Raw genomic sequence first — 17,028 nt, 5'->3', positions numbered from 1 at the left:
GTGTTACAGTTGGATGGAAGCAGGAGACTCTCCAGGAAGGAAAATAAGGAAGACTCAGCCAGCTCTAGGATAAAAACCATGGTTGGATGGGAGCCCTAATAAAGGCACAGAGCCTGTTGAGACACCTACCTCAGGTGCTGTACATGTTTCTTAGCTATATGAATTAGAAGATTAGAGTAACCTTCTTTGGAGATTTGGGGAATCATCAGCCTGATCAATCAGCCATTTGGTGGTGATTGAAGTCATAAAAGTAGATATGATCATCAAGGGTAAATGAGTAGAGAGAGAGAGAAGGGGACAGGATGTTCAAGTGGTAGTAGGGGAAAGAAGATAGCAATGAAAAAGGCTAAAGAAAACGAGTCAGAGATCAAAGAAAAACCAGGGGACGTGTCATATCATTTGTGGTGAACAGTACCAAATGCCAAAGAGAAGATGAGGCAGGTTGAAAAGGGCCACAAATTATTTATGATGCTCCTTCTTCTCAGAAGTAGGGTTCTATGTACCCCCCGCCTTCAATCTGGGTGGGTTTTGTGACTATTTCCCCAAATGAATACAATGGAAGTGGTGCTATGCCCGTCTTCTGGCCTCGATTTTAAGAGACGAGCAGCTTCCAATTCTTGTCTCTTGCAATGCTCCTTCAGGGAAAAGCCAACCACCGTGCAAGAAGTCTGACTTCCCTGAGATCACCGCACCGTGAGAAAGCCCAAGTTAGCCAAAAAGAGAAATGTCCAGCCAGCCTTGGCTGCTCTATCCATCCTAGCCCAGGCTCCATCTGCCCAGCCACAGCTGCCATTCTCCCTGCACCTGCACCAGAGACCTCAGGTGAGGACCGCTCAGCTGAACTCAGTCAACCTACAGAGCTGTGAAAAATCGTGATTTTTAAATTTGTGTTTGTATTGGGGCACCTGGGTGGCTCAGTCGGTTTGCAACTGAGACTTTGGCTCAGGTCACGATCTCACAGTTCGTGAGTTCGAGCCCCAAGTCAGGCTCTGTGCTGACAGCTCAGAGCCTGGAGCCTGCTTCGGATTCTGTGTCTCCCTTTCTCTCTGCCCCTCTCCCACTCGTACTCTGTCTCTCTCTGTCTCTCAAAAAATGAATTAGACATTAAAAAAAATTTTTTTTAATAAATTTGTGTTTGAATGGTTTATTATACAGTGTTTCATTTCAATCCCAATTGGTATACTGACACTATCCATCCAGAGACAGCATAGACCCCAAAGGTTAAGGGCAAAGTCCTCCACAAGACAGCCCTCACTTCAGATGCTAGCTACAAGTCTCAAGAGGTCCCCCAGGCCACACTCACTGCTGAATAACTGAATACAAATTCAAAGGTTCTCACGACCCCCTCAGGTTCAGTAATTCACTAGAGTGACTCACAGCACTCAGGAAAGTGCTATATTTATTATTACAGTTTTATTATAATGGATACACATAGTACAAGGTGTGGGAGGGTTCCAAATGCAAGCTTCTATGTCCTGTCTCCATGGAATGAGGGCACATCACCCTCCTGGCATCTTAATATGTCCACCAACCAGTAAACTCCTCCAAACTCTGTGTCCAGAGGTTTTATTGGGGTTTCATTACACAGGCAAGATTGATTAAATCACTGACCACGTGTCTGAATTCAATCTCCAGCTCCCATCCCTAGAGGCTGCTGAATGCCCTAGCCCTCTAATCATGTGGTTGCTCTTTCTGGTGACAAGCTCCCATCCAGAAGCTCTCTATGGTCTGACCATGACTCATTTCACTAGCAGAACAAAGACAGCCCTATCACACAGGAAATTCCAAGGATTTGTGAAGCTCCATGCTGGGAACCTGAGACAAAAACCAAATTTGTTGTTATACCACACACAGCAATAAATAACTAGAACAGAAGTCAACTAAATTAAGAACGGAAACATATCCACTGGATTTTGTGGTGTCTACATTAAGCAGAATTATAGGCTAATGGGACGGAGCCAGTGAGAGGCAAGACCTATTTTTTGTTACCTGCAGCCCAAACCGTCCTAGTACAATGCAATGATAAACATGTACGTATACATGCACATGCATATATACCATATACATGCATGTACATAAAAGCCAAGAATACTTTAGGAGCTACATAGTGGGAAAATACAGGCATACAACAAAAATTGCTAGGGGAGTCAAGTAATATTTACATTTTATCTTGAAGGATCAGTAGGATTTCTTCAGATAGAGAAGTCAGAGAAGCATGATGGAGATAATCTGGGAAGTGCAATAATGCTGAATAGTTACAGAAGATGGAATATTCTAGAATCAGTGAGAAGTTCAATATTGCTGAAGCATTGTCTAGAAGTGAGGGAGCCAGTGATAGAAAACTGGGAATGAGGGAGGAGCTCTCAACAAAAGTTTGTAAATGCAGTTTACGACCTGATTCTGATAGGTTTAGTGGACCACAAGGGATTTAGACCCGCATATAGATAATACGTAGCTGTTCTTGATTTTTTTTTTACTGCGATCAAATACACATAACATAAAATACACATAACATAAAATACACATAACATAAAATTTCCCATTTTTAACCAGGTGTCAGATTTTAAACATAGATGTCACATACTCAAATCTGATAAGCTATTAAATGAATCTCAACATACTATTATTATATTTCAAAAACAATTTTAAATGTGTATTTATTTTAAGGGAGAGAGTGAGAGAGAGCACGTGCATACTAGCAGGGGAGGGGCAGAGAGAGAGAGGGAAAGAGAGCATCCCAAGCAGGCTCCACAGTATCAGCGCAGAGCCTGATGTGGGGCTCGAACTCAGGAACCGTGAGATCATGACCTGAGCTGAAATCAAGATTGGATGCTCGGCTGACTGAGCCGCCCCGGGACCCCTCAAGATAATATTATTAAAATGAATAATAACATAGTGTGATTTTTTTTATGAAAATACTGAAAGAAAACTTAGATGAACAGCTCAGCAGTTCATGGGGATATATATACATATATATATATATATATGTATACATATACACACACACACACATATGTGGGGATGTATATTGCCAAGAGCCCTTCAGGGATGGATGAGCTGCCCAGCTGCAGGTTGTGCAGTCATCAGATGGCCTCCAGCTGTCAGTCACTTCGGAGCTGGTCTCAGCTGCCGAGAGCCATCCTGCCCGAGGACATGCACTCCCTGGGTATATTATTCTCAAGGGAAACACAACCAGTAGAACTCATATATATATATATATATATATGTATGTATATATATCCCTCTTTTTTTCATTCTATTCAGGCCATCAGCTGACGAGATGATGCCACTCAGCCACTCACACGGAGGAGGACAAGTCTGCTTCACTCACTCTACCAATTCAAATACTAATCTCATCCAGAAACACTCCCACAGACGCAGCCAGAAATAACATTTAGTCAAATACCGGCACACCCCATATCCCAGTCAAGTTAACACAAAAACTAACCATCAAGTCAGGGCAGCCTGCTTCCTGGGCCTGGTGAGGCAGAGGCATAAGGCCCAGCCTTCCGCCTGAAGGGGGACAAATTTGTTCCAGAGCTCCCGCAGGGTAGCTGAGGCCTGCAATGCAGCATAGCCTCTCCACCTGCTAGTATGGCTTTCCCCACTTCCTTTCATGAGTGTTGATCCCTAGTAAATATCTTGCACCTCAAACTGGGTCTCTGTGTCTTCTCCCAAAGACCTCTTCTCCACGTCTGCCTGACCTGTAACAGTGGGGCATTAGTCAAAGGACATGGATTTTGATGACAGATCGGCCTAGGTTCAAAGCACACTGTGCTACTTATTAGCTGTGTGATCTTGGATAAGTACTCCAACCTTAGTTTTCTCATCTGTGAAAGGTGAATGAAACCTACCCACCTTGCAGGGTTGTCATAGTAATTAGAAATAATATATGTGATGTCTGTGGTACGTGGATGGAACTCAGTAAATAGAGCTCATGTTGTTTCACAGAAGACACCATTGGGTGTCTGCTCCGGACACGTAGAGATTCCTCCATTCAGAGTGAGTGCCCAGCAAGAGGTTCCTGAAGGTTCCTTGCAGGATCTGATGCCCATGAACAACACTGGGGCCTGCAAGCAATGAGAGGTTAGCAGGGATGGTGCATCAGAATCCAGGGGTCACATGTTAAGTTCTCCAAATAGTTCTTGAAATCCCTCTCACTGGACTGGAGGTGAGAGAGAAGCACCCCCGACCCCTCAGCCAAGAAGGGGAGGGAGCACAGAACACCTGCAACTGTCTCCAGAATGGTACGGAGGCGGGTAATCAACTAGCAATGGTCAGGTCACTCGTGGACCAATCTCTTTTGCAAGCCCTGCATGGTGGCACCTGTGGTTAAGTTCTCAGTCACTTGAGTCTCTTCAAAACCTTTAAAGTGCCAAAAATAAAGTAAAATAAAATTTAAAAATTAAAAATAAAGTGCATTTAACGGCGTGTTCCACAGTGGTTAGTAAAACCCCAAAATATCCCTGTTTTCATGGGTCTTGGAGTTTGTTGAGAGAGAGATTACAATAACACATCCAAATATATAATTGTAGGGGTGCCAGGGTGGCTCAGTCGGTTAAGCGTTGGACTTCGGCTCAGGTCATCTTCTGGTGGTTTGTGGGTTCGAGCCCCACATCATGCTCTGTGCCTACAGCTCAGAGCCTGGAGCCTGCTTCAGATTCTGTGTCTCCCTCTCTCTTTCTACCCTTCCCCCACTCCTGCTCTGCCTCTCTCTCTCACTCTCTCTCTCAAAAATAAACATTAAAAGAACTTAAAAAACATGCCCAAATATATAATTATAAACAATGATGAGTACTAAGAAGGAAAGGTTCACTGGATGGGTTAGATTTGGGTGGCCCTCAAGGAATCATGCCTCCTGGTATTCTTCCCTGTGTACCATCCCCTTCCATGTTGACATTGGTTTGGCCATGTAACTATTGGGATATTACAAACATAACAACTCCAGCTAAACTCCCAGCAGGTGGCCAGCATGCTATGCCAGGCTTGTGACTTTCCAGCTACCTTAGCACCTCAGTAAAGACCATGGGAAGCAGAAGAACCACCTGATCAAAAGAATCATGGTAAATAATACCATTAGTATTTAAACCATTGAATTTCAGGGTGGTGGGGGGGGGAGGGTTGATTAGTGACATGGCAATAGATAACAAAAACACAAAGCTATGAACACAATAACAAAAGGCCCTATCTAGTCTGGAAAACTGAGAGGCTTTCCAGAAAAACTGATGATTTACATGGACTCCAAAAGAAAAGTAAGGGTTACCTTCCAAACAGGGAAAACAGAATGCACAAAAGCCTGTGTTTGAAGGCAAGAAGATGCAGTAGAATGAGGGTCATTATGATGTGAAATTTTGGGGCCCCAGAGCAAATGTTTAAGGAAGAATTCTTGAGATGTCTTTGGTGCAAAAAAGGTGATTTTATCAAAGCACCGGGACAGGACCTTGGGCAGAAAGAGCTGCAGTGGGGTGGTGAGGAGTGACTGATTATATACTTTCAGGTTGGGAAGGGCTTAGCATAAGTCTGTTAGGAATCTGGAAGTAAGGTTTCCAGGACCTTGAAGAGTCATTTACTACTATCTAGCAAACTTTAGCCATGAGACCTTTCAAATGCATATCAGGGAGCCATACGCTTGGAGGATGATTGCTAACATCTTGGGGGTGTAGAGATAAAAGGAAGTTTCCAAAGGGATTTTTATATGTTAAAGAAGATTTACAGGATCCTGTAGGTCTGGATAATGCCAAGTTAAGGTTGCCTTTTGACCCTAGCAAAGTAGTAACATTGAGGCAGTTGAGTTCCTGGAGGAAGGTCACTCAGCCTGTCTCAAGTACATGCCAATGGGCTGTAAGTTATAAGGAAGTTTAATTTTTAATTAATTAGTTGTCATTAATTCCTTATATATAGGATATATACATACACATATGTGTGTATAAATATATACAGACACACATATGTACATACATACATATATATGTGTATATATATATATATATACACGTGTGTGTGTGTGTGTGTATATATATATATATATTTTTTTTTTTTTTTTTTTTTTAAGCAGCCTGTATGCCCAGCATGGAGCCCAATGCAGGGCTTGAACTCACACACGACTCTGAGATCAAGACCTGAGCTGAAATCAAAAGTTGAATGCTTTACCGACTGAGCCACCTAGGAACCCTTTTTTCTGTATTTCTTCTGACTTTGTTCTCCACATCAATTATACATCTTCACCTAATGATGAAACATATGAAAATATGTGTGCATATTTTATTTATTTTATATAGCAATAGTATACTTAAGGAGGAAATGAAAGCCCAAAGCTAAAACTGATATGTCTATTCATGCTTATTAATACAGATTTGCTATTGTGAACCATCTGTGACATGAACACATGTACAGGGACCATCTGTAATGTTCCTGATCTAATGGTTTCAATGATGGCTCAGGCTCTCATTAGAAGATATTAGCGCCTCAAAAAACATTTGTTGGAAACAGCAAAGTGCTGATCCCTTCAGATATTATCAGGTGGCTAAACCGTAAACTAATGCACTGAAGAACAGGAAGGAAGGAAACATGCACCGAGTCCCTTCTGCGGGCCAGGATATTTAAGACTCTTTGTATCCATTCTCTCATTAATCCACTGACTAATCTGTGAGGAAGCTATTCTATTTTTTCTCATTAAAGAAAATAAGGCTTTTAAAGGTTCATTAAGTTGTTCAAGATCACATAGCTGCAAAGAGGTAGAGCCAGGATTTGAACCCCAGGCTCTTGGCTTCTGAGGTCTGTGATACTTATAGTAGCTGTTGTTGGTCGCCTCCCCTGTACCTGCTCACCCCCCTCCTTCCAGATTCTTGTTCAGATATCCATATCCTCCTAGGGTGTTTTCCAACCCTACCAAGTAATTCTCCAATTCTCAGCAGACATCAACTGGGTACCCTAAAATTTTAACTCAATTCTACCATTACTTGGAGATACCATCAGATCTCACAGTTTGAGGGCTTCAGACCCATGACACTGCCCCCACTTTAGATACCAATTGCAAGTCCCAGGAGCCACCTCTATTGCTGACTGCCCAGGACCCCCTCTTCAGGTCTGATAATTTGCTAGAAGTCCTCCCAAAGCCCAGGGAAACATTCACTGGCATTTGCCCTTTTATTATAAAAGGATACTACTTGGGAACAGCCAATTGAAAGAGAAGCACTTTCAGGAAGTACCAGCCTCCCAGCACCTCCATGTGTTCACCAACCCAACAGCCCCTCAGATTTCTCCTTATTCAACTCACAGCACATTGACAAGTCCTTGAGACAGACTAAGTGACCTTCCTCCACAAACTCAACTGCCTCAATGTTAATACTTTTGCTAGGGTCAAAAGGCAACCTTAGCTTGACATTAGCTGGACCTCCAGGATCCTGGAAGTCTTCATTAACATATAAAAATCTCCTTGGAAATTTCCTTTGTCTCTCTATACCCCAAGATAGAGATTAGCAATCATCCTCCAAGCATATGGCCCACTGACATACATCTGAAGGGTCTCATGGTGAAGATTTTACTAGACAGTAGTAAATGACCCCTCAAGGTCCTAGAAACCTTGCTTCTTAATCCCTTAGAGACTTACTCTACCCCTAACCCCCTCCCAACTTGGAAGTATATAATCAATCACTCCCGGGCCCCTGGGTGACTCAGTGGGTTAAGTGTCCTGCTCTTGATTTGGGTTCACGTCACGATCTCAGCTCAGGTCACAATCTCATGGTTCATGAATTCAAGCCCTGTGTTGTGCTCCATGGTGACAGCTTGGAGCCTGCTTGGGATTCTCTCTCTCTCTCTCTCTCTCTCTCTCTCTCTCTCTCTCTCTCACTCTGCCTTCCCCACTGACTCGCATTCTCTCAAAATAAGTAAGTAAATAATCATAATTTTTTTTTTTAAATCAGTCACTCCTCACAGCCTCAGTGCACCTCTTTCTGCCCACGCGTCCTGCCCACCACCTTTTTTTTGCACAGAAGACATCTCAAGAATTCTTTATTGAACATTTGCTCCAGGACCACAAAATTTCACATCAATTAGCATTATCAAGTGTAATAAAAGGAGCTCCTTATGAAAAACAAAAGATACTCCTTTTGCTCACGAAATTCCGAGGGTTTTAGGAGCTCTGTGCCAGGAATCAGGGACAAGGACCAAATATATGTTTTATTGTACCACACCTCCCTATGAAGCCAGTGAAATTCAAGGGTGGGTCTCTTTGTCTACAGCAGGATTTCTTAGCAGCAGGGCACAATTACCATTTCAGGCTGGCCAGCTGTTCACTCTGCAGGACTACGCCATCTATCTTAGCATGTTTTACATCTCTGGCTTCTGCTGGAAAGCATTCTGACAACTCAAAATATCTGACATACACTTGCCTGTGTCAATGCTCTGCTTGAGAATGGCGGCATCTTAGGGAGTGCGGTGCCTTGGGCTGGTAATGGTTCAGGAACTTACCCAGTGGTTGGTAAGCCAACCACGGAATGAAATTTCTCTGTCACAGGGAATGGTCCAGGAATGGGAATGCAATTTGGGCCAATGGGCTGTAGGGGGAGGTCTGCTAGTGAGTTCTCTGAAAAGAACACACCTGGAGGAAGCAACTTGTTTGCCCTGGAACTTTCCCTGGAACCGGGGTGTGGTGCACCCTGGACCTCCTCAGCCACGCAGCTGCCAACCTGAAGCCAAATCCTAGAGGCAAGCAGAGCTGAAAGGCTCTTAAAAAGGCAGCTATGCTACAACTGACTGACCACTCACTGATCTCTGGACTTTCTCAGTTGAGTAAACCAGTAAATCACCTTTATTCCTCAAGCCAACAAAGTTAAACAATAAATCCCAAGTGCTGGGCTTTCTGTTGTTTATAGAAGTAAACATCCCACCTGCTACATAAGCTTTTAGATACTACTGCCTCTACTTAGAGTAGAGAACATGCCCATTTGGGCTAATGGCAGCAAAGGGTAGGACAAAGGCATAGATTTCGATTTTAAAATTTTCCTTTCTGGTCGCCACTCCAGCTTCTTCTCTGCGTTGGCTTCCACGTGGCTCCGTCCTCTCTGCAGAAGCAGTGTTCCTCTTTCAGTCCAGAGTGGATTCCTTTGCTTGCTCTCTTGGTCCCCACGCCTCCTGCCTCATCAGACGTCTCTCTCCATCATGCACTTTCATTCTGTCTTGACTGTCCAACCTCCCCCTTTCTATGGCTCTTTGCACAAAGCACGCTCGCAGACCTCTCTCCTACTAAACAAACCCTCCCTCGGGCTCATGCACTTTATACTTATGGTACTTCCCTCTCAAGCCCTTCCCAGCTAAGCCCCTTAAAAGTGATGTCTGTGTTTATTTCTCCAGTTCCTCGTGCTTCTACTCCCTTCCCCCACTCATCCTTAAACTACTGTTATCTGATTTATACCCCCAACTGCTCTAATGAAACTTCACTGTTCACCAATGATCTCCTAAATGATAAACCCAATCAGCATTTTCATCTTCATAATTTCTAATCTTTCCGCTGACTGCATGAATCAGTTCCTCCCTCAAAAATTCTCTCTTCTTTTGGTGTCTGTACTACCATCCTCTGACACATAGTTTCCTAAACTGAGGTCCATGAACCATATAAATATGGAGAAATTGCATCTTTATTTTTATTAGCTCCAGCTGAAATTTAATACTTTCTTCCATTATGATTGTTGTCAACAAAACACAGTATGAGCAGCAGTTATGGCTTTGTCACCAATAGAAATATAGATGTTTTCACTATACAATATAATTGGTACGGATTCTTGTCATGTTATATACACTCATCCCAACTGCTAATTATGGTCATTATCAGACCTCTTGTTATATCTTTTTATTTAATGTGTTAATAAGGAAGATCATATATTACTCTAACACAAATTTGGGTAATATTTGGGTAATAATTATAATATAATTTAATTTCTTGTAACCTGCTATATTTTATTTTATACCTTTAAAATCATTTTGAGAAGGCATCCATGAGCTTTACCAAACTACTAAAAGGGGGCTATTACAATAAGAATTTTAAAAAAAGAAATAAAACATGGCATAATGTTTCCAGCCTAATTTTTAAAAATTTCTCTGAATATTTGTTTTTCCATTTAATGTTACAGCTCATGTTACCAAGCCACTGTCTCATTTTTTATCCTTGAAATCACCTGTGACTGCCATCATAGTCCAGGTTTCACCTAAGAACTTGGAAATAAATTTGTACCTTGAGAGCTAATGTTTGGGGTGCCTGGGTGCCTCGGTCGGTTAAGTGTCCAGCCCTCAGTCTCAGCTCAGGTCTTGACCTCAGGGTCATGAGTTCAAGTCGTGTATTTGGCTCTGTGCTGGAGAGAGTTAATGTTAAAATTCAACGTATAATGATGATAATAACAGAAAACCTACTGAGAGCTTCCCACATCCCGGGAACTGCACAGTAACCCTATGACTTTGATATTGTTTTCCCCGCTTTGTAGACTAAGAAACTAAGGTGTAGATGGACTCAAAGGCTTGGCCACATCACATGGCTGGTAATTAATGAGGCTGAGGGCTTAATATACTGCAAAATAAAATTATGGAAATGACCTAAAGATCCAGATTGGATCCCAGGGCCATGGCTTGATGGTAATTTGATTGAATTTGTTCAAGTATCTGAAGTGACTATCTATCAGAAGGAAGGTTGGTCAGCCTTAGAGGCTGGAAGAAGGAAGATCGCCGAGATAAAAGTTGGCATTCTCTATTGAAATACGCCTCGGGGGAGTTCTCACTGCATCAAAGTGTTTGGCGCTTGGTTAAGGACATTGGGCCAGGGTTATAAATGCCGTCAGAGGCCAAATGGATACATCATGCAGGTCAGAAGGAGACAATTGGATGATAAGATGAGAGAGCAAATGAGCTGATCAGCCACATGTTCTTCCCTGGAAAGACTATCCCCAAAGTGAGAGGGACGTCTCGTTCTCTTAGCTTAAAGTCATTGGATGTGGCCATATGCTTTCTCCTTTGTCCAGAATAAGAGCAAACTAGTTGCGCGGACTCTACATGTTCCTGTCGTTCTGGGACAGTGATTTTTCATTGCAGTTTGACATTCCGCGTTTAAAAACCAGACTCATCAATGAGGTTAATGGGAGTCCATTCCTGAAAGATGGATTCTCTCTTAATGTGCAGAGAAATCAGGCTTCTAATCCTGATTTACTATACACACCATCCTGTGAGTTCTCTTGGGAGACCCAGTATATCCCTTCTTGGTGAACAGAACACATGCATCACCTCCTCGTGGAGGACAAATACGTTTTTCTTAGGTGTTATGTGCTGATGACTTGTAAATTTGTGTGTGGAGGTCAGAACTCTCATTGGGCCCGTATATCCAGCTGCCAGCACAGCCACTTAGTAGCTGTCATGCCATGAGAAATTATTTAATCTCTTTCTCTATGAAATAAAGACTTGAAATAAACTATCAGATTTGTCGTGAAGATTAGATGATTTGGCATGGTCTGGCACACATTTTCAGTTGTGTAAAGCTGATAGGGAATTTTTAACGATAATTGTCAGAGACTTAATAGATGAATACGTAGACGTCACAAGTACACAATCTGTAGTGGAGGAAGTACAACTGTCTATCAAGCACTTGAAACAGCATTTGTCTCCAACAATAGTACCAGCTACAGGGTATTTCTGTCTCTGGCTCAGACCACTCCCCACAAGCTCCAGACTCAACGTGCTCATTTGACATCTGCACTTAAACGTCTGTTGGCATTTCAGTATGCCCAGAACGGAACCCTGATTCTCTCCCTCTTTCCCACGCTGGTCTTCTACCTCAATTAATTGCATTACCCTCTTCATCGGGCAGAACACCTAGGAAGGGTGCTTAATTTCTCTCTTTCCAGGTCCTTCTGGACACACAGTCAGCAAGCTGGGGTTGGCGAGACCTGGACCCTCGGGTGGTCCCCGGACCCACCAGGACACCAGAAGAGGAGTGACCTGGTCAAGTTCCTCATGGAGCCAGGGTGGGTGCCTGTCTTCTCTCTTACCTCACAAAAATCCATTCCCTTCTGGAAGTTCACCTCTCAAAGCTCCCCCAGCTGAGCAGAAGAGAGGGAAAAAAGAACAAGTGTCTAGGGATCCTGATCTGCCTAGACACCTACCTGGGTGACTTCAGGTGGCCAGCTTGGATCAGCTCCCCATTCCCTGGCTTCCATGGGCTGGGTTGCAGCTCTCCTCCTCACCCAAACACTCTTCTGCTCTCAGTCTGTCTCCTCCAGCCTCAGGGGCAGCACTCCTTTCACTTCCTCCTCTCATAATCTCTGATCCTCTGCCGGCTACCAACCTCTCCCATGACGTCAGAAAGAAAACCTACGATCTCTGCGCTTCAGTATTTGTAATGTGCAAGACGCACTCAAGTAGAGGGATCAGAGCAGGGTCCCTCTCCTCTGAGCCCAAAACAGGCACTTAACCTACTTATTGCCTCTTCTCAAAATTTCTTTTTTTTTTACGTTTATTTTTTTGAGAGAGAAAGAGAGAGAGACAGATAGACAGACAGAGCATGAGCAGGGGAGGGGCAGAGAGAGAGGGAGACATAGAATCCTAAGCAGGTTCTAGGCTCTGAGGGGTCAGCACAGAGCCCAACGCAGGGCTTGAACTCACAAAATGCAAGATCATGACCTGAGCCGAAGTTGGATGCTTGACCGACTGAGCCACCCAGGTGCCCCCAAATTTGCTTCTTCCTTGTAATGAACAACTTGTGTGTTCTGTAAAACCTTTTGTTACAATTTAATTCTCCATGATATGATAATTTTTATTAATGTTATCAGTTCTTTTTATTATTTTTATTGCATGGTCTTAATTTTTTATGAATGCTTTGTTTTTAATAAATAAAAACCTTTAGGTTTCTAATGAATAAATTAGGAGTCTGTAATTCTGTTTTTGTTTTAATCAAAACAGTGCAGTTAAAATGAGATGTCAGAGATGCATAAGCTTTTTGAATAAATCTTCATTTTATTTAGGCTTGAATTTTTCTTCCAAGTCTTTGAAGATATATATTCTGTTTTGAAAAACTTTATAAGAGGTACACCTTCCACTAACCCTCATATGTCCAGTGCTGGGCATAGTAAGTGTGGTAGGCAGAAATCCAAGATGTCCCCCAATCCTTCCACTCCCTTCTATACACAAACTTTCTTCCAGTTGTCCAATCAAAACAAATAATCCAGTGAAGAAATGGGCAAAAGACATGAATAGACACTTCTCCAAAGAAGACATCCAGATGGCCAAGAAACACATGAAAAAATGCTCAACTTCACTCATCAGCAGGGAAATACAAAGCAAAACCACAATGAGATACCACCTTACACCTGTCAGGATGGCTAATATTAACAACTCGGGCAACAACAGATGTTGGCGAGGATGCGGAGAAAGAGGATCTCTTTTGCATTGTTGGTGGGAATGCCAGCTGGTGCAGCCACTCTGGAAAACAGTATGGAGGTTCCTCAAAAAACTAAAAATAGAACTACCCTATGACCCAGCAATTGCACTACTACGCATTTATCCATGGGATACAGCTGTGCTGTTTCGAAGGGACACATGCACCCCATGTCTATAGCAGCACTATCAACAATAGCCAAAGTATGGAAAGAGCCCAAATGTCCATCGATGGATGAATGGATAAAGAAGAAGTGATATATATATACAATGGAGTATTTATTACTCGGCAATCAAAACGAATGAAATCTTGCCATTTGCAACTACATGGATGGAACTGGAGGGCATTATGCTAAGTGAAATTAGTCAGAGAAAGACAAATATCATATGACTTCACTCATATGAGAACTTTAAGAAACAAAGCAGATGAACATAAGGGAAGGGAAGCAAAAATAATATAAAAACAGGGAGGGGGACAAAAGAGACTCATAAATATGGAGAACAAACTGAGGGTTACTGGTGGGGTTGTGGGAGGGGGGGATGGGCTAAATGGGTAAGGGGCATTAAGGAATCTACTCCTGAAATCATTGTTGCGCTATATGTTAACTAATTTGGATGTACATTTTTTTTAAAATTAAAATATAAGGAAAATAAAGTAAATTAGATGCTGCAGTGAAGGGATTTTACAGATGTAATTAATGTCCCAAGTAAGTTGACTTCAAGAGAGGACAATATCCTGGGTGGGCAAGACCTAACCAGTTGAGTCCTTAAAAGGACTTTGCCTTCCTGACAAAGAGATTCAAAGCATGAGATATTAAAAATGAAAAACAGATTGCTGATTGTTGGCTTTTAAGATGGAGTCAGCCATGGATACAGGCAGCCTCTAGTTGCTGAGAGCAGTGCCTGGATAACAGCCAGCAAGGAAATAGGGATGTCAATCATACAACAGCAAGAAACTTAATTCTGCCATATCATGTAAGCTTGGAAAAGGACCCCACAAGAGAATGCAACTAAGCTGACATCTTGGTTTTAGCCTTTTGAGACCTTGAGTGGAGAACACATCACCACCATGCAGATGGGTTACAGTTCTGCAGGGCAGAATTGCTACTATGTGTTATTTATTTGTTACTCCATAATAGAACACTAATCCAGTAGGACTTGCTTATATTAAGACATGACCTCTACACCATGTGACGTGGTATGAATCAGCACACTAGGGATTACAGTATTCCTGGAAGCCATTTCTACAATGGACAACTTGCAGTAATTCAGCTATACACACAAGTGATTGAATAAGTGTACCCTCTGAGGCCAAATGTGTCTCAATTCAACTCTCCCTTCATCAGTACCCCAAAAATAATAACAATCGTGGATACTGTAGTATCTCCCAACACAAGGGCAAATGTGATAAATAGGAGGTCTGAAATGAGTGTGAAAACAGAATTTACTGATTAAGGTGTAAATGTCTTGGGGCGCCGGGGTGGCTCAGTCGGTTGAACATCTATCTGACTTCAGCTTGGGTCGTGATCTCACAGCTTGTGAGTTCGAGCCCCACGTCGGGCTCTGTGCTGACACCGCGGAGCCTGGAGCTTGCTTCTGATTCTGTGTTTCCCTCTCTCTCTGCCCCTCCACTGCTCACACTCTGTCTCTCTCTCCCTCAAAAATAAATAAACATTTAAAAAAAATTTAAGGGGCGCCTGGGTGGCTCAGTAGGTTAAGCGGCCGACTTCGGCTCAGGTCATGATCTCGCAGTCCGTGAGTTCAAGCCCCGCGTCGGGCTCTGTGCTGACCGCTCAGAGCCTGGAACCTGTTTCAGATTCTGTGTCTCCCTCTCTCTGACCCTCCCTGTTCATGCTCTGTCTCTCTCTGTCTCAAAAGTAAATAAACGTTAAAAAAAAATTAAAAAAAAAATTTAAATGTCTTACGTTCGCAAATTTTACCCCCCAAAGAGAAACTTATCCACATGAACATATTCACCTTGGAAGGGTTTCATGCAAGCGAGGGACCCTGAACTTAAGCTTTATTAGGTTCATAATAAATCTCTTCCTCTTTCTGTATCCTTAGTTCCTGGCATGTAAATGGCAGATCTCAAATAATTCTTTCTTGTATTAAAATTAATCATTAGTTGTTTACTTTAGCGACTTAGTGACTTCAAAATTTTAAGTGAATAAATGTTAACTGAGGGATGTCTGTACACTGAGTCCAGTTTCTATTTCCTGTATCCTGGGTCACTCCTAATAGAATACGTTATATATATTTACTTCTTCATGTCTGCTTGTTTCCAAGAAAGAAAAGGTAAGTAATTCAGTTTGGGAGGTTCAGTTAGTAATTAGTCTGTATTTCTGTAAAGAAGCAAAATGGCTTATCTCTGAGTTCAGATGAGAAATCTCATATTTCGTGTTTGGATTGAATGTCTTCTGGGGTGAAATGAAAGCGTGACCTTACAGAACTGCATTCAGTTGTTTCAAAGAGAGGAGCCCTCTAGTTCCAAAGAGAGTTCTCGGTCTGTAATCGGTTTTTCAAAAGGAAAAAGTAACACAAAGCACATTGTATCAATGTCAAATAATCTGCCTTTCTAGCAGACACTTTTGTGTAATTTGTATCAAGAAAATTTAAATACTACCCATTTACTAAGGGTAAAAAAAAATGTTCTCCGCTGTCTAGTAATGAAGACTTCAAAATAAGATGCCAGACTGATGCAGTTCTTCTAATGAAGATTACTAACCTCTGGTATCAGAAAAGCCTACTTTTAGGGAATAAGATGATAGTCAAGTTCTATTTGTACCTTAAACTTGTTTAACTAAAGGTTTCCCCTACACCTGCTTACTCTAGATTTTTTCCAACCTGAAACTTAAAATGCATAATCAACTGCTGTAATATTTGGATACGAGACTTCTTGTAGGTAGAAAAATTACTGAGTTCCCGTAAAATTATTTAAAGAAGTTAATGACAAGATGGAGATAATTTGCTTATTCTGTTGAAACGCGTGAATCCTTAAGGACTTGGGATAGAAGCAAGCAGCAACTTTAAAAATAAAACCCTACTTGGGAGCTACTTTGTCATTATATTCTGTCCTCAAAACAGTTGCTTTGAAACATAATTTTTAAAAACTGAAAAATGTTTTCTCTACTTTTTCCAATTGTAAAATTATTATTTTTCAGGTCCTTTATCTAAAATATTTTTAGGGGTGTGTTAAGCATTTGACTTTGGCTCAGGGGGTGATCTCATGGTTTGGTTCGTGAGTTTGAGCCCTGCATTGGGCTCTCTGCTGTCCACAAGAAGCCTGATTCGGATCCTCTGTTCCCCTCTCTCTCTGCCCCTCCCCCATGCATGCTTGCACAAGTGCTCTCCCGCTCTCAAAAATAGACATTAAAAAATAAATACATAAACAAATAAATAAATAAAATATTTTTAGGGGGCGCCCGGGTGGGTCGGTCAGTTGGGTGTCTGACTCTTGATCTCAGCTCAGGTCTTGGTCTCAGGGTCATGAGTTCAAGCCCTGCATTGGGCTCCACCCAGGGCACAAAGCCTACAAGAAAGAAAAGAAAGAAAAAGAAAGAAAGAAAGAAAGAAAGAAAGAAAGAAAGAAAGAAAGAAAGAAAGAAAGAAAGAAAGAAA

General features: G+C 42.1%; 1 long non-coding RNA gene across 7 annotated transcripts in view; it reads right to left on the bottom strand.

Moving 5' to 3' along the window:
* The window catches only part of LOC121038224 (uncharacterized), a 106,254-nt gene that overhangs the window by 81,523 nt on the left and 7,703 nt on the right, over positions 1 to 17,028 (bottom strand). For 2 of the 7 annotated variants that reach the window (XR_005794244.1, XR_005794245.1), the window contains exon 3: positions 3,855 to 4,070. The exons of the other annotated variants lie outside the window; for them this stretch is intronic. This is a non-coding gene — a long non-coding RNA (uncharacterized LOC121038224). The remainder of the gene's footprint in view (positions 1 to 3,854; positions 4,071 to 17,028) is intronic. 7 annotated transcript variants of the gene reach the window in all.

This window comes from Herpailurus yagouaroundi, unplaced genomic scaffold (genome assembly GCF_014898765.1).
Source record: "Herpailurus yagouaroundi ecotype Mexico unplaced genomic scaffold, PumYag 165, whole genome shotgun sequence".
Classification (NCBI taxonomy): Eukaryota; Metazoa; Chordata; class Mammalia; order Carnivora; family Felidae; genus Herpailurus; species Herpailurus yagouaroundi.
The sequence above is the reverse complement of the archived record's forward strand: the minus strand, read 5'-3'. Positions and strand labels throughout refer to the sequence as shown.